The following is a 17453-nucleotide window of genomic DNA, read 5'->3' on the forward strand; positions in this document are numbered from 1 at the left end:
ACCCTCCCCCTAATCCACCCACCGACCCCAGTGACTTCGTGCTCGATCATCTTCATGGAAACCACAAACCACCCCCCTTTGTTCCTTATTCTCTGGTGCGTGTCAGGGGGCAGGGTGGTAAGGTAAAAAAATCGAAAAGCCAATTTTCCCCCATTCTGTCTTATTTACATTATTTTTTTTATTTACCAAAATTTAATAACGTTACACTCGTCCCTCCTGACCGCTAGAATCCATCCACTGGTACTGTCGCTGGTATTCGGCTGTCCCACGAATTTCAAAAGTTGTAGTCCGGCTAAGTAAATGTCTAAGGGCGGGTTTCCATTGCTGTCAAAATATTGCAGGGACCCCTCGGCAGCTGTCCTCGTGATAGCGATCGCTTGCCATACTCTTATGGCGATCTACCTACGGGGTTATCAGCTTTTGAATCAAGCGGTAGCTCGCCTGGATAGACAGCCAAGGCGACCGATTCCACCGTGCGACGGTATAAAGGAATGAATATCCTCCGGTACTATCTTGAGGTCCCGTCTAGCCCGTCGCACGCAGACCTGATGTTCCGTGTGGTTTAGTTCAGAAAGAAGCTCAGGTCGCTCAACACGAAATCTCGCAGATGCATTTCCCCTCGACCACCAGCTGCCGCCAAGATTAAAATCATGTCGTATATATACAGAATATACCGCAAAACTGTACGACCACCTCGTGCGATACCGGTATCGCCCTTTCGGATCATACAAGAGTTAGTAGGTAGGTGGTATGGAACCCACGTCCACTGTTACGCCCGTAGGTAACCAGTGGCAGGTGTCAAGCGTCAAATTGGTATCGAAATACTGAAAATATAATTTTTTTTTCCTAAAATATGTGAAATGAAAAAAAATTTTAACAAATTATTTGTCAGCATAATTAAATATAATACACTGCAAAATATCATGGGGATGAATTGACAAAGGTTTACTTGAAATTTTTTTTTTTTTTATAAAAAGTTTGTTCTACCTTTTTTTTCCCCTAGCCACTTCGGTGACCTCTGACCGGCATTGTCTATTCCCCATGGACGACGGACAACGCACGGCCATTCCTTATCAGTATAATTAATGTCGCTGCTCGACTCACTCGGTCGTTCTCGGCTGTTTTCGAGATACCGATTCGTTTGGGGACTATCGAAACGTACGGCGCTCTCTTGCGAGTCACCCTTAAACAGGGCAGACCGTCCTTCTCTTTGCGGGTTCCTAGGTATACGTTAGCGGTTGGGTTGGGTTAGGTTAGGTTGTATACAGAGTGAACGCGACATGAAATGACTCGAGGAATTATGAGTCAGATAGAAAGCACATTGCGGTATCTCTTTAAAGGTGACACGATAAGGATTCTTTTTAGTCGACCACCCTATATACAATTTCCGTACGACGTATCACCTTTTCTTTTTATGCCTTTATTCTACCCTGTTAACAATCCCCGTTACTTTACCAGTCACTGTGTTTTTTTTATCGGTTCACGAACCCATCGGTTTCATTAATACCGGATTTTGAGTTAATGGGACTCATTTGACAAAGGGCCCCCTTTTCGTGTTATTGAAACCTTTGAAAAATTACAGCTGCGATAAGGAGACGCATGGAAAGGCGTCACGTGATTTCGGTTACGTTCTCAAAATTGTGGTCCAGGCTCGTGTCGAGTGAGAAAGCGAGAGGGAGATAATACCTTTTTGAAAAATAAATATTAATCACCATCTCGAATCCCGACACGTGTCCCAGGCAAGTGTGAAGTAAACGTGACGGGGATGAATGATCATGATATTCGAGAGGATCGGGTCTGATTAAATTTTGAAAAAATGTAATTGATCAAAAATAAAAATGGGAAAAAAAATTAACGTGGGAAATAAACACATGTACAGAATTTGAGCATTTTTTTTTTCAGGTATCGATAGTTAAATTTAATTAAGGTACGAGGAAGAGTGACTGGTTGGACGTGGTGTGAAAAAGATAACGAGCTACGGAGCGTTCTTTGTTTCGTAAGAAAATTTAACAGACTTTAAATAACGTTCACGCTGTATAGGTTTCCCATGATTATTGTCTCAGCCTGTTTACATATCGTGAGCAGCTTCGGGTCCGAGAAAATTAAAGGCAGAAAGGCGGGTATACATATATACCTTTTGAGCTTTTGTCGTTAGAGCTAGTTTCGTACGGTTACCCAACCTGTTCGCGGGCGACGTTAATCTTGGTGGGAACGTGGTAATTATCAGTCCTTAAGCGTCTACTAAGCGCCACTCATTGACGTACTGAAGTTTGTTTCTGCCGCGTGGCGGCGCCACTGTACATACTCCACCCACTGCCAATCCTTTGCCGATGCTTTTCATACAACCAAGCCCTTCCTGCTCGCTCTCCCTAGGTACGGTCCTGAGCAACAATGACTTTCCTTAACTGGTATACGACTGTTTTACTATTTTAAAAATTTCTCAAAATAACACTTGTTGCCAGTTCTCTTTGCTGGGTCTCTATTCCTCGCGGATACCACGTATATGTACTTTGTATACAGAGTGTAACATTTAGAGGGTGGAAATGGGCTAGATAAATGTACGGTAGAAAAGTATTAGGTATTCACTTGGAGTGGCGAGCGAGTCAAGAGTAGTCGACGCCGGGCGTCGGTAGTCGTAAGAGGGGTTGGAGAGGGGGGGTGGTTGAGAGTGGCAGAAAAGTAATGTTTCCTTCCGGAGTCGACCCCCCCACCCACTTGAAAGTGTGACCTATGGGGTGAGTAGGGGACAGGGGGGGGGGTGGAAGGGTTAGTATCAGTGACGTCGAGGATATGCGAGTGTGATAAAAGAAGAAAGGGAAGACGAACGGGAAGTGGGGAAAATTTCGGTCTGTTACGTTGGTACGTAGAACGGTAACCGTAATGCGTTATTCGCTCGACCCACTTTATTATTGACTTTTAATGACTTTCGAAATTCACCAACTGTACGCAGGTCACAGTGGATTGGTACCCCTGATGAAAGTTGACTCGGTATATTACTTAGGCGTCGTTATTTTTTTTTCCAATTTTGATATTTCTTTTTTAACTTCAATATTCACGGTGAATGCAATCCGTCGGCCATATTGGAATTTTGTTGTAGCTTATTTGAAATTTTTCGTATGTACGACGCGTGGCTGCTGAGTGTTTGCTTTAAATTTATTCCAGTTCTTCTCGCCCTGTGAATTTATTCCAGTTTGTCTAGGTAGGCGAAGAGCGAGATATCCTTTTCTTTTATTTGTATCTTTTCTTTTTTCATTCTTCTTCTTTTTTTTTTTCTATGAGAAAATAAAAGGAATGTTTACTCGGCTGGATCTTCGGTCAGGATGCGCTACTGGAATGCTGAGGTACGTTCGTGCGGCTCGAAACGTTCGTGTTACCCTAAAACAATTCTAAGGCTGGTATCGTGTCTAAGGGAAGCAACCAAACCGAGTCATCCATTCGATGAGGAGTGCAACAAGGAGTGCATTCATCCGGGTGACTGCATTGGTTTTTGGTATGAAAAAAAAAGAAATACCAGAGGTACTCGGAATGCTCGTTGATGCGTTTCCTGTTGAGGGTGCAGGTGCAGTCTGCTTTGTTTCATATGCACTTATGAGTATTTTTTTTTGTCAATTCAACGATCCTTTTTTTTAGTCGATCTTATATATGAGATATGGACATAGGACTGTTTATTGATTTTCGGACGGAAGTAAAAAAAAATAAAATTACAGTAACGACTTCCTTTTTTCGAAAACGTAGATAAAGGTATCGATAATGAAAATTCAAAATGGCGTATTTATAAATTTTTTTTATTTTACAATTTCCACTATATGCATACGGCTTGGTTATCCTTGTATGTTTAAAAAAAAATCTGACTTCCGGTTAACTTCAGTTTTTCACGATCGATGAAAAATCGAATTTTCAATAAGATCGAGAGGCGCGACAATGTCCATGGAAAAGTAAGAAGCGCCCTCCATTCTTTTACGAATTTCCTTTATCTACGCTCAAAAGATCTTATATGCCTTCCAGAAGAGAAAAACTTGTTTACTCGGTTTGACAGAATGAAATGAAGAAGTAGAGAGAGGAAGAAAATGAATGGAAAGAGTCTCTTAAGAATTTTAAAGATTGAGAGACCGAAGAATCCGAGGGCTGCCGTTTGAAGGCTTGCAGCACAGAACTGAACCGGCGTATCAATCGATTACGTCACGTTCTATCTTAACGAATCAATTAATCAGAAGATTCCCGCTAATTAAACCGTACCTCCGCGGTTCTCACGGTATATCCATAATAACTAAAACTTTTACCCCATATACAATAGCCAACCCTACAATTTCAAAAAAAAAAAATATATTTTTCGATTCCATGCATACCACCATCTCTCGATTTCACAAAGTTAAAATATGTCACTAGAAAAAAAAATTCCCTATATATCCCTATAACATTCAATCCCTAACGCCGCAAGCTATAAGAAAAACGATTCTTACCTTAATAACCTCTCACTGCTTAACCTACAGAATTTATACGTATAAAACTTTTCAGATTTACGAACGCTCGATCTAGTCGGGGGCGTAAAATCATTCACGGGGTTTTAGGCTTACTTATCCTCGAATTTATAATCGGCGCCCTGGCTAAATCCACACGTGGGATATTTTATGCTCTAACACCTATCAAGCTGATAATCCTATTTTACAGACATTTCCTCTGCTGCTACTGCTCCATGTCTATCGTTATATATATATATATACCAGATACCGTATAGGATATGGTTGAACGTATTTACGCATACGTGACGTATCCGTATGGGATAGTCTGCCATATCCTTTTCATGTGAATAATATTGAAAAGGGTTAATCGTAACTGTAGGTGCAGTGGGCAGCTGTGGAATGGATGCGCACGGGCATTGTCGATCCTTATAAAATATTTAAATGAAATCATCATCTAAGGCCGCCCACAGTACCAACCCACAGGAGAATCCCTTTGGAGAGAATCCCTCCAGCCTCCACTTTCATCTTCGGGTCCAGCGATGGGTTACGCTCCTCCCTCCCTGTAATATAAATCACAGATTAACATATCGGCACGGTACATCTATGAATATTAATAAATAATAATTATTAGCTTCCCGTTTGGTTATACAATGTATGAATATTTTTTATAACCAGAGACCACGGTGACTTTGATAACTCATCGGTACGTTAACGAACTTACATGTTTTAACATTTCGTCGATATACATTTTTATGTATACCAAAAATTTTTTAATCGCTCCCCGTGTACAATTTGAATTTTTTTTTTTTTCAAAATTTACTATTTCTTATATACCCTGTATGCGTTTTATAGATATAGATATACTTGGCGATACTTATTACCAGACTATAAAGTTTCCGTAGAAATTAAAAAATCTTCGACCGTTACGTCATCACGGTTTTATAGTACCATAGGTATGGTATTATCGTAATTAGTGTTATTATGTCCGGGATTCAAAGTATAGTCTTTCATTGATAACAGCTTATCGACTTATGCCTAGTATCATTGCGCAGTGTCTATAACAGCCAGTAGTACCCACAAGGTAAAGATTCATTTACAATGCAGCTAAATGTCTCTATAGACTATACCTCGTCTTTGTGCAATATACATAATCGATCCATACGCGTTATTCTTGCTTTAGAGAAATTTCGAAAATTGTCCGACCCGATGATTCGAATGATTAAGCTTATCAACTTATACCTATAGTATCATTCCGCAGTGTCTATAATAGCCAGTAGTACCCACAAGGTAAAGATTCATTTACAATGCAGCTAAATGTCTCTATAGACTATACCTCGTCTTTGTGCAATATACATAATCGATCCATACGCGTTATTCTTGCTTCAGAGAAATTTCGAAAATTGTCCGACCCGATGATTCGAATGATTAAGCTTATCAACTTATACCTATAGTATCATTCCGCAGTGTCTATAATAGCCAGTAGTACCCACAAGGTAAAGATTCATTTACAATGCAGCTAAATGTCTCTATAGACTATACCTCGTCTTTGTGCAATATACATAATCGATCCATACGCGTTATTCTTGCTTTAGAGAAATTTCAAAAATTCTCCAACCCGATGATTCGAATGATTAAGAATTTTGTCAGTAAGGATAAATATCCTTGTCACTCTTTATCAACGATTGGCCGTAACGTTAATTACGGGCATACCTCCTCTCTGTAAACCCCATAGTCCCGGGTAGAGATGGATACCGCACCTATGTAAACCCCCATTGGGATCACCGTATAGCTAAACCCATAGAACCCTAAACCACCCTTAACAGCGAATGCTATACGTCTGGCTCATTTCGTTAGGGCGAGATACGAATTAATCGCCGCAAGTCATTCGGATCGGTGCGCAAAGTTAATAGCAGGTATTTTTCTTTGAAGAGAGTGCTGTAATGAGGTGGAGAGGGGGTGGAGGGGGGGGGTAGAAGCGGACAGAGGGGAACCAGAAAAGGATTTCACGGGGAGTGGAAGGACGATTAATCGTAAGGCCCCTGTGCTTTGGGGTGGGCCCTTAATTTGGATTAGGTGTACAGCGCCATTAAATCCCACGGCGATTGCGTGAACTTCGACAGCGTACAGTGTCGAGATATCACACCCCTATGAATTTTTTGAAAATTTTTTTTTTTTCGATTTTTATCGATGATCCGTATACCAGGCTATGATTTTTAGGTTAAATGTAGGAATTTGATTTTTAATTTGAAAATAAATTTTTGAAAATTTTGTATTGCCTTTTTGTTCTTTAGGGTTATTAGGATTGACGTGTATTACTGTCTATTTATAATAAATCAGTTCATAAATTTCTCGGTACATTAACTTCATACGCGCATCAATTTAGGTTTCGTAAACCGTCCTAGCGGCTATATCCTGATGCAGTCGGGTATCGTTCGGAAAACGTTGTTGGGTTGGTAATAGTGGTGTGCAAGAAGTTTCAGGTTAATTTTCGAGTGCCGTAACGTTGCCAGCGAGTTACGGGCGACTTGCGTATAGCGTAATAACAGCCAAGTGTTGAAGCCGATTTTCTTAGTGTGCAACCGGCTGCCGGCTTCAACGAAATATTTCGTATTCTTTTTCTTTGACCCCTTTTCCATTTTGCATTTTTTTCCCACTGTCACACCCCCTGTCCCTCTTCACCCTACCCGCAAATCTATTAATATTTTAACCTTTTTTTTCCCATCAAGAAACCTCCCGTTTCAATATGGCGCAACTTGTTGCACCTTTCGGCCTACCTGGCTATATTCCCGGCCGAGTAACACGCACCTTGGCTAAGGGACCGGAGCACGTACTTATTCCGCAATGCAACTCGGTGCATTATACGTTTTACGAGCCGATAATCATTCGCCACGTTCGTTCGTTATTATTTTCTTTTATCTTTCTTTTTCTTCGAAGGCCTCCCTATGCCCAATCGCCAATTCGAATGGTTAAGGCAGCAGGTACGATATATAATAATTATTAGGGATACGTAGCTGAGTTAAAATTAGAGGGGTTTTCCTTTTTTAATTTTCTTCTTTTTTTTTAATAAAATTTTATACCTGTAGATGATAAAAAAACTTTTTAGTACCAACACGTGATTTTTTGTTTACAGTTAGCCCCGGATATTGTTAATGTAATGTGTCCGGCTAAATGGTATATATATTTGTGTTATTTAAGCATAGCATACCGAATACTAAAAATTAGTGTAAGAAGGTAAAAACGGAAACGCGTTGTATACGTCACAGACTGAGAATTTTTCCTCTGACGAGTTTCATCACGAGAGTCGACGGGACCGGAAGTGCTTGATAGTCGAGTGTGCATTGTAATTGCAGTTCTTATTGTACGAACGGATCACGCAGAGGGTCATGTGCATGAGTTACGTAAAGGAAAAAAAAATATTCCCAAGCTGCTATTGTTATCTTAACAAATTACAGTCATCAAGATAGCGACAATGCACCTGAGCAATACTTGACGGGTATTATAAATTTTTTCGAAAAAGTTAAAAAAATGTGTATTTAAAAAAAATTAAATTTTATTGAAAAAAAAAATTGTTCAATTCCTACTATAGCGATTACGATTTTGAATCTTCCTCGATGAAAAATTTGCTGGACAACACGCGTGGCAATTAGACAAAAGATATCTCAGTCTGCTCTGCCCACCCACAATGCTCGATGAGAAGGTTCGATTCGTCATACTATAGTTTAGTCTCTTACAATGCACAGTATAATACAGCACCGAAGGACTGTACAATAGTTGAATCCTTGGCAAAAAGTGCGTATCTAAAATTGTAGTATCATTGATATACATATATATCTATATATAGAAAATAGTACAGTTACCGTACAATGTGTTTTGTAACGCTTCTAGGTATATGCTATAGTCCAATACACTATACTAATTCATATAGGCTTGACGACCGTACCCCGTATACGTTCTCTCGTCCTGTATAAGCAGTCAGTGGAGTCTGAGATCGAGTGAGAGTAAAAGATACACTTGTTCACCGGAGGCCACGGTCAAGGTCTGCACGCAGCATATGTGCCACCTCGCATACATTTATTCATCATTTACCACATATGTGCTTGATCGAGCGAAAGTATATTTTTTTCCTAAAAACAAAAGTTTTTAAATTTTAAAATTAAACTTTTTGGGCTAAATAATAATTTTTAGGACTTTTTGAATTATTACACTCGGGCCATTTATAACGGATGAGTATATTTGCATGTAACGATATTGAGGTTGGGAATAATACTGGGTACGTGTAATACTTTGTTATATATGGAGTAGACCATATATAATACCGGGTGTTTATGTAATACTGTGCTGTTATTATACCAGCCTGTAGATTATGCACGTAAGCAACTGACGTTTATGCACTGTGCTCTGAATGCGGTGACACGTGTATAAGGTAGGGTTACAGTGACGACACGAGTTATCATGAAGGTACAGTGGATTATCACGTGGTGTATTAATTATCGAAATTTAGTAGTTAGCGCTATTAGAAAATATTACTGGCGTAGACTGTACGCGAAGCATTGTGTAATATATATATATATATATAATGTAGCACGTGTCTGCATCCACGTGATGAATGCTCGTATTTCAACAAGTACGACTGCGCACTGTAGTGGATCGTAAGACGTGAAAGTAATAATCTTTTTAGATCATCGCCACTTTCGTACCCGCTTTTGGGCCCGATGCGCTTTCGACAACATGGAACAGCGATGCCGTTAACGGGCCTAACGAAGCGCCAACGATATAAATATTGATAGGGGGCCCCCTCCAGCTGCCCCCCTGACCACACCAGTCCCACTCGTGCAATTACAGTAAATCAAAGACCCGCGATGGTGGGCCCTTCTTTCTTGGGACTCGCCTCCCGGCTAAGGCCCCTCTGAACCGCCGTGATGCCCCATGCCGGTACACTTATGCGCCTACGGGACAAGTTCTGGGCCCCACCGTGAAGTAGGATGCAGACTGGAGATAATGATGGCCTGCCTGATGATCGCATGCTCTTTGAAATCTTTATTAGCGTAGTTCGATGCTCGGTTCCTCATTCTTTGACTCGCTTCTTTTTTTTTGAATTATTTTTTTTTGATTCATCGACACTTCCTACTGGTACATATAATATAATTTTTGTTGAAAAAAAAATTTTTTTGGGACTGCCAACTATTTTTTGTATTATTATTATTATCCGTTTGTTATTTGGGACTTATCGAAAGGGCATGGGGCCCGGTTTAATATGTATGGGGTAAAGTTATAAGGGCGGATCGAGTGTCCCGTGTCGCTGCGTGGGTCTCTTTGTATTTTAATGTCTTGGAATAATGGGTTTGGTACTGCCTTAAGGAAAGTACTTACAAGTATCAGTTAAGGCTGTACCATAAGGCCCAGCAGTGCATATTAATACGGTATAAGTATAGAATTGGCAACGGGTAAATTTTGTGCATTTTTATTGTGGTCTTACGTTGCTCTTATTATACATATATGTACGTTAGAATTTATATGATGCATTTCTATACATTAGTATATCGTTCGTAGATTTTTTAAATTATTATCGCCTGTGTCAACATAATAATTAATTATAGCATTGAAAATATATTAATTAATGTACAGTCATTCGCATAATTATATCTGCAGCGTTAAATCGCCATTTTGAATCATTCTTTCTCGAACAGTCACTTTCAATGTTGGGCCCGATCGGCTGTGCTCGGGGACCCAAATGTCTAACCAGTCGCTACGGGGCGAGGTACCGATATCAGCCCGAAGGACAGGCGGGGCCCGTCTTATCCGTGAATCTTAGGGCCCCCTTTACGTTCTCCACTCTACTTACGTTCTCCGTTCACCCGTCGAACGGAGAACCGTTCGCCGTTCATTGTTCCATATCAGTTATATATTCGGCACGACTAGGGACTTTCTATAGTTGCGAAAGACCTGTTTACAGTAGACAGTAAAAAGTAGTAATAAAGAAATTTTTCTTTTCGAGTGTACACGATTTTAGTTAAATATAGGTATAGTCAGTTCGGGGTAACTTTGCTGGTTATACAAATTGTACACGGTGTAATAATCGTATATAATTTACGTGGATATAAATAATATAGTAGCGTGCGTGGATAAAATAATTTTAGGACATTTTTTCGTAATTTTATATTATTTTATTTTACGAGCCGGTACTCTGGTCATTTTCTTATTTTCCTATAATTTTGTATTCCATGTATGTACGCTTTTCAAAACTCTAGTGTGCTACCGAAATCCGGGTCTGCTATTTTCATGGTCTCACAGTCCCAAACTTCCTGGACTTATGATTACTAGCAAAGAGTTTCACCTCGGTGCAACGAAGTGCACCAGTGCACCGGTGCACTTCATCCATCCATACCGAACCCTTCCTCTTTGGTTTGTAAAGTTTACTTTGGGGAAACTGCCTTGGGTACCTACGTACCACCTAGGGCATTGAGAAACTACCGCAATTCGAGTAATTGTGTTGAAAGTCAGGTTGGGGCGGGGAGAGAGGGGGAAATGAGGAAACTGGATCGTTCGATAATGCGATAATATAATGAGCCTCGAAACCTGGGGAATTTTGTCCTAGGGAAATTTAATATCTATGTATATGGGGGAAAAAATCGAATCGCGATAATGAGACATTATTATTATTATTTATAAAGGATTTACGTCTATCTTCGAGATTCATTATTTTATTTCAGATTTTTTTTTTTTTTTTTTTGAAAATTCCTCGAAACCTGGGGAATTTTGTCCTAGGGAAATTTAATATCTATGTATATGGGGGAAAAAATCGAATCGCGATAATGAGACATTATTATTATTATTTATAAAGGATTTACGTCTATCTTCGAGATTCATTATTTTATTTCAGATTTTTTTTTTTTTTTTTCAAAATTCAATCTTCCTGGGAATTTTTATTGCTGTATGTCATTTGGCTTTTATCTATTTGAACTTTCCCGGGCATTATCGGAAATCAGGTTACTGCTCTTGACGCTACGTTATTCAAGTAACTATTAATCATAATCGTCATTTCCGGCGTTGACGTATAAATCAGTATCGTTGAGTAACGTGTAGGAATCACAAATGTCTCACTGATACGAAAGTAACGTACTGACAGGCATTGATTTCCGTATGTGATAAGACGTATCGATGAATACGTTTCGACATATGGTATAAGAAAGTTTTCAATAAAAATTTATTCGCTGGTATGAATAAAAAAAATGTTTTTATAAAATTTTGACAATATGCAAAATTTCACGTTCTTCGTCAAATTTCATGTTGACAAGTCATAGGTTTCTGTTGTTATATTTACTAAGTCCTATTAGTCGTAATTATATCGGCGAAATCCTCACCGTTACACGTCGACCATTAAAATTCTAATCTCACTCGAAAAGTCGATGACAATTCGATGGAATTTCACGTTATCAACAAATCCTCACGAAATTGACCTATCTACATGTAACGTGTTGGATCGTAACGTAGAGATAAGGCGTGTCGGCATTAAACTTCAGGACTTATCTATGTAAATTCGAATACCGCTATTTTGACATTTCGAGCTATAGTACGTGCACAGTAACACGGGACACGTGTTACTACGAGTTACATGAAACATAGAGATGAGAATTTATGTAAAATTTTTAACGATTTCGTTATGTGTTTATTTGATAGTTTTAGGAACACAAATTAAAAATAAGCATAGGCTCAATGGTTGATATTATACGTGAATTATTACAGTGATTGGATCGGTGACTATATTTATAATGGAAAATAATATAATAGAAAATAATATATTGTATAATATAATACAGGCTCATTGAATTTTGCCAATATGGTAAACAAATGTTTTCACGTCTATACATTTTAACGTGACACTATTTGCAAATGATAACAAGGCAATTACAGGCCATCGACGATGCTAATTACCAAGCCCTAATTACGCTCAAATTTCAATATAATTTTAGACCCGAATTTTCAAAATATAATTTTCAATACCTCACGAGTCCCACGCAGTAGCTTTTCTTGCACGTCGATATAAATCAATTTCGTAATGAATTATCAAATTTGTATATAAACGTTAAATAGAATTTTCATTGTCTCGAAATACAATGAGATATTAAAACACAAAAGATAAAATAATTAACGAAAATTAATATCAGCCTTATATTTTAAGTATACAAGATAATATCAAAAATTTCTCTCATGTAGTTGGAAATGTATTCCGGCTTCCTTACCGGATGTCTCAGACTTCAAAGAGAAGATATATCTTCCACTTCCCAAGTTCCTCGAGTCACTTCAAAACGGCCAAAGGTACGTCCGTTATTAACAGCTGTTTTTGACTTTTTTATTAAAATTTCTATAGAAAATTATGACTTTCTCAACGCCGTCCTCCATTTCATACCCAATCGTACCCTCCATATAATAGTGTCTTTAGGAACGCGAGCTACCGAATTACTCGAGGAATAGTTTCGTATTCAAATGGCGTAACGCGTCTTGTTTGTGGTTAGAAATGACTGTTTTTCGTGACCTGACAGTGGCGCCGTCTACCGGTGCGTTAACGTAACTAGAGAAACCAGCTACTGCCAAAGGAACTGTTTGACGTTTCATAATTTTTTCGTCTCCACCCACGATATCCTCTTAACAGACACTTTACCACGTTATACACAGTCTGCACAATCTTAGGACTTATTTGATTAACACCGTAACAAAAAAAAATACTATCATAAATAAAAATTTCAAAAATATTTATCAAACTATTTATTTTAAATATTAAAATTTCCAACGAAAATTGCCCAACCCTTTTTTAATTTTTTTTTCTCATAATAATTATATACTATAGCGTCTTTTATTCGACGGCAAAGTCATTGTCAGGATCCAAGCGTAGTGGCGGCTTCGTCCAAAACCGGAAACTCCTAAACGATTCAAGTCGTCTCTTCGTGTCTCGTGCATAGAATACACGCGTAACGACACGAACTATGCTGTAATAGTACCTTGTCAAAAAAAAAAATTTTTAGACCTAATTAAAAAAAAATAATCACCCCACCCCAGACTCTCTGGTATCCATTGAATTATTGATAACTATTGACAATCGATTTTCACTGTTGAAAAAAAAAATATATTGCGTCATTACGCGCTATTATTTTTATTTAAACGACAGACGGTACTGTCACGTGAATACTAGATAACACGAGGCCTGTTAATTAACGTCAATCCATATCGCGAACTGATGCAAATAGCCCTTAAGCCAATTTCACTACGTACGACACGTTTCCACACACGTGGTACGTTTATATACTATACTATAACTATATAGCGAATCGATTATAACGTTACGTAAACCTACCTAATGACGTTTTCGACCAATACAGTTTCTCCATATACCCACGAGCATGAGTTTGCACGTGGTAATCATTCGTTTGGAATTTTCTCCTCCCCCCCCCCTTCCCCAATCACCCCAGAATCGATAAGAAACGATATCGCTGGTAAATAAACGAAAAGTACAATTTTCAAATTTCCCGCCATACCCAATTTACTAAAAATTTATTTATTTCATATCGAACCTTTTTCATTATTTTCAATTGACACAGTGCAATTTGTAATGCGTGCCTTAGCATATGCGGGATGTCTAAATTTTGTAAACCAGTATGTACATATATCTATATAGAAGACCTGGTCCGTAGGGATACGCTGGGAGCACATGGTAGGAATTCCAATACAACAAGAAGAAGAACCGGTTCGGTTTTAGTTGCGAAGAAGGAGAAGAAGTGGAAGAGTGAAGTCCAGAGACGATCAACGCTGGACCCGAACTGCACGCGTATTCAGGGATCGGACGAATCACGTGCGTCTTCACGCATTTACGTCTGCCTGTGTTCCAGATCCATATACAATGTACGTATACCAGTTTTGACACGCGTGCCAGTGCACGCACGTTCACGCACTCGGAAAAACACTCACGCACGACTTCTTCACACCTCCGACTAATTAAAAGCACCATCCTCGCACTCGGCTTCTCAACTTTTTTTTTTCCACCGGCTTGAGGCTTTCTTTTATTTTTTTTTTTCATTTCTTTTTTTTTCATCCTGCACTTCCTGTCAAACGATCGGGCCCAACCGGTTGTTGTTTATGCCATAGGGAGACGTGCGTGTAGGAACGGCCCTTGCGATCTCCGTTTATATATGTACTACGATTAATAATATATATTGATTTTAATAATTTTATGGATGATTTTCATATTAGAAATTTTTTTTTTGAAAATCCATTTTTTTTAATTAGACCTTTCCTTCCTACGCGTAACTCGAGTTAATCTTTCCTGCTGGCACGTGGAATTCTCTTTTTTTAAATTCTATGTCTCATTTGAAATTCCGGTGTGAATAAAGATAACGGTCGCAAAGGTCAATCCCAATTAAAAAGGATCAACCGGATCGTTCTTCGAAATGGATATATATATACATATATATATATCGTTCATCCTTACACGTTATATCTCGCGATAGCTGTATATCGAATCGACCGGAGTGTATATACGTGGCAGGACGATCGGCTGAAATGGGTCCGTGAAAGAGGAACGAATTATAATTGGGTCCCTCGATAAGAACGGGGGGATATAAGGCCCTGTTACTGACCCCCAAACAGGGACAGGGTTGGGCCTTACGATTGGCGATGTCTGACTGAGATTATCGACACGCTCAACGCTGTTACGTCCACACCCCTTCCCATTGCGGCTGTAGTCCGTATAGGCGTATGCATAGTAAGGAATCTTTTCATGTAAGCGACCGAACGATCGGGACAAATTTAGGTTTGCGATAGTCGCCGTTTGAGGTAATTTTATTTTATTTTTCATTAATAATAATATCCACAGACTGTATCGGGCAGAGTCGAGTATCAAACTATATATGAATATAATGTACAGTGTATGCAAGTGGATATTGTATACAGTATATGCCGTCTCATCGAAGACTCTTTGATTGATTTAATTATCTCCGATTGTGCCGGGACCATCGCGTACAAATCAGAATATCGATTTGTAGCGGGCATAATGGTCGCTAATCGATCTTCATTGGAGTCGAGATGGACCACGAGATATTCAATCACTCCTGGTTGGAGCGCGCGATCGCCCGAGTGATCCATCAATGCGGGACATCGGACCATGAGATTTTCTCATCCCTGGACCACTCTGCACTCCCGGCGCACCTCAGCCTCGATCCTATATAGAGAAGCCCAGCATCCGCCTACTACCTCGATTCAGTGGCCCATTCGAATATTCGAATCTCCCGCCATTCCAGATACCAAACTTATAGGTTAGGAATATAGTCGGGAGCCGAAGTCAAGATTCTAAATTAAAATCTGTATGAAATTGAAAACGCAATCAGGTAAGTATCGACGGATTAAAATTTCCGTGAAAAATTAATAGATCGAAAACACAAGAAAAAATTTTTTTTTTAAAGTGACCGTCAAGAATATCATAATAATTTTTTTAAAATTTTCCTAACCTAACCTAGTTTCAACGAACTTTCATACAAATTACGTACACCCTGTATATATTATCCTGATCGACGTATCTTAATTGCAGGTGTTTCTCGCGGCCATTTTGTATCTATACACATTAACTTGTATACTTATCTCAAGGTATACCAAGTATATATATATATATATATATATATATACATCACACTTGATTCCTTAAAGGAATCCGATCGTCGGGTAATTCCGTGACGGTTCGTGTCTCTTCGGTTTTGATTCTCCACGGCAGTGCACGTCAACCCTGCTGTGCGTATCCACGTTGAACTTCGGTGAGCCTTGGTAAGAGAAGAAGCACCGGAGCCCGATAATTGGGTCCGCTTCTACCTATCTGCTCCACAAAGAGGGAGGCCCTCATTACGCCAACTTGTCACAGATTGCTGATACGGAGATAGCCAAGCACACTCTCATGCTGAGATCACGGTAATGCCTTCTTCTACATATGTATATATATATATATATATATGTATATACACCTGCGCACACTCATGCCCTCCAGCATCTCGTACTTACCACTTACAGTTCTTCTTAAGCATTCTACTATACATTTTTGTACGTGTATATCTATATACATTAGAATATATATATATATATATATATGAAGCTACATTGCTACTTACAATCGAAATGAATTCCTTTACTCTACATTGCTGTATCGATGACTCAATCGAAGTCATTGCCTACGGACCAAGTATAGCGACTGTGTATACAGTGTATACGTGGCGTGTATATACATATATATTGAAATGATTGAAAACTGGTTTAATTTCTTTTGCGTAAAACTGGTTTGATGGATATCAGCTTTGAACTTCCTCGTCCTTTTTCGTCTTTTTATTTCTCTTGCCATACTCGGAATGAGAATTCGTGTGCGCGCCCCTTATCTTTAAGAGATAGAGACGATTACGGTTGACATTTGAATGCAATGAATGTTATTGGCGATCTTGCGTCCATTATGTGTATATAGAGGTATACCTGTGTATGTAAGAATTTCGCTTTCATTAGGGATGACGTACTGAGTCGGTGAACGTGTATCTTGGATTTTTCTTTTGTATCACCCTGTATTTGTACACGTGGGTACGGACTTTGTTGTCACCGTGGTTTTACTTTTTTTTTCTGTGTATAAAGTTTACGGGGTGTCCTATAGGGGTGTTTGGCTTTCAGTCGTGTCCGTAATGGAAACTACAGACCTTTGTGTTGTAATGACTAAATCGATATCACATGTATTTTCTTAAGTGGCTTTTAAGGGATGATAATCTTCCTAAGACGTACTTTGAGTATTCGTCGTGAGAAAAAAAAATTTTTTAAATTAAAAACTCTCGGCCCACTCGACGAGTCCGCCGTCGCTGTCAGTGATTCTCGAATGTTGAGAAAAATCATTTTTTATAATGGTCGGAAGCGGAGGTGAGATAAAAAAAAATTGTAAAAAAAATTTTTTTTTACTCATTGTCCTTCACGTTGGCAGTCACGATT

At 39.0% G+C, this 17453-nt stretch overlaps 1 long non-coding RNA gene across 1 annotated transcript in view; it reads right to left on the reverse strand.

The window, feature by feature from the left end:
- Nucleotides 1-3769: 3769 nt before the first annotated feature.
- LOC107275163 overlaps nt 3770-17453 on the reverse strand; it is a 16328-nt gene continuing 2644 nt past the window's right edge. The window contains exon 2 of the long non-coding RNA XR_001539635.2: nt 3770-5020. This is a non-coding gene — a long non-coding RNA (uncharacterized LOC107275163). The remainder of the gene's footprint in view (nt 5021-17453) is intronic.

This window comes from Cephus cinctus, unplaced genomic scaffold, assembly GCF_000341935.2.
Source record: "Cephus cinctus unplaced genomic scaffold, Ccin1 Ccin1_scaffold0123, whole genome shotgun sequence".
Lineage (NCBI taxonomy): Eukaryota > Metazoa > Arthropoda > Insecta > Hymenoptera > Cephidae > Cephus > Cephus cinctus.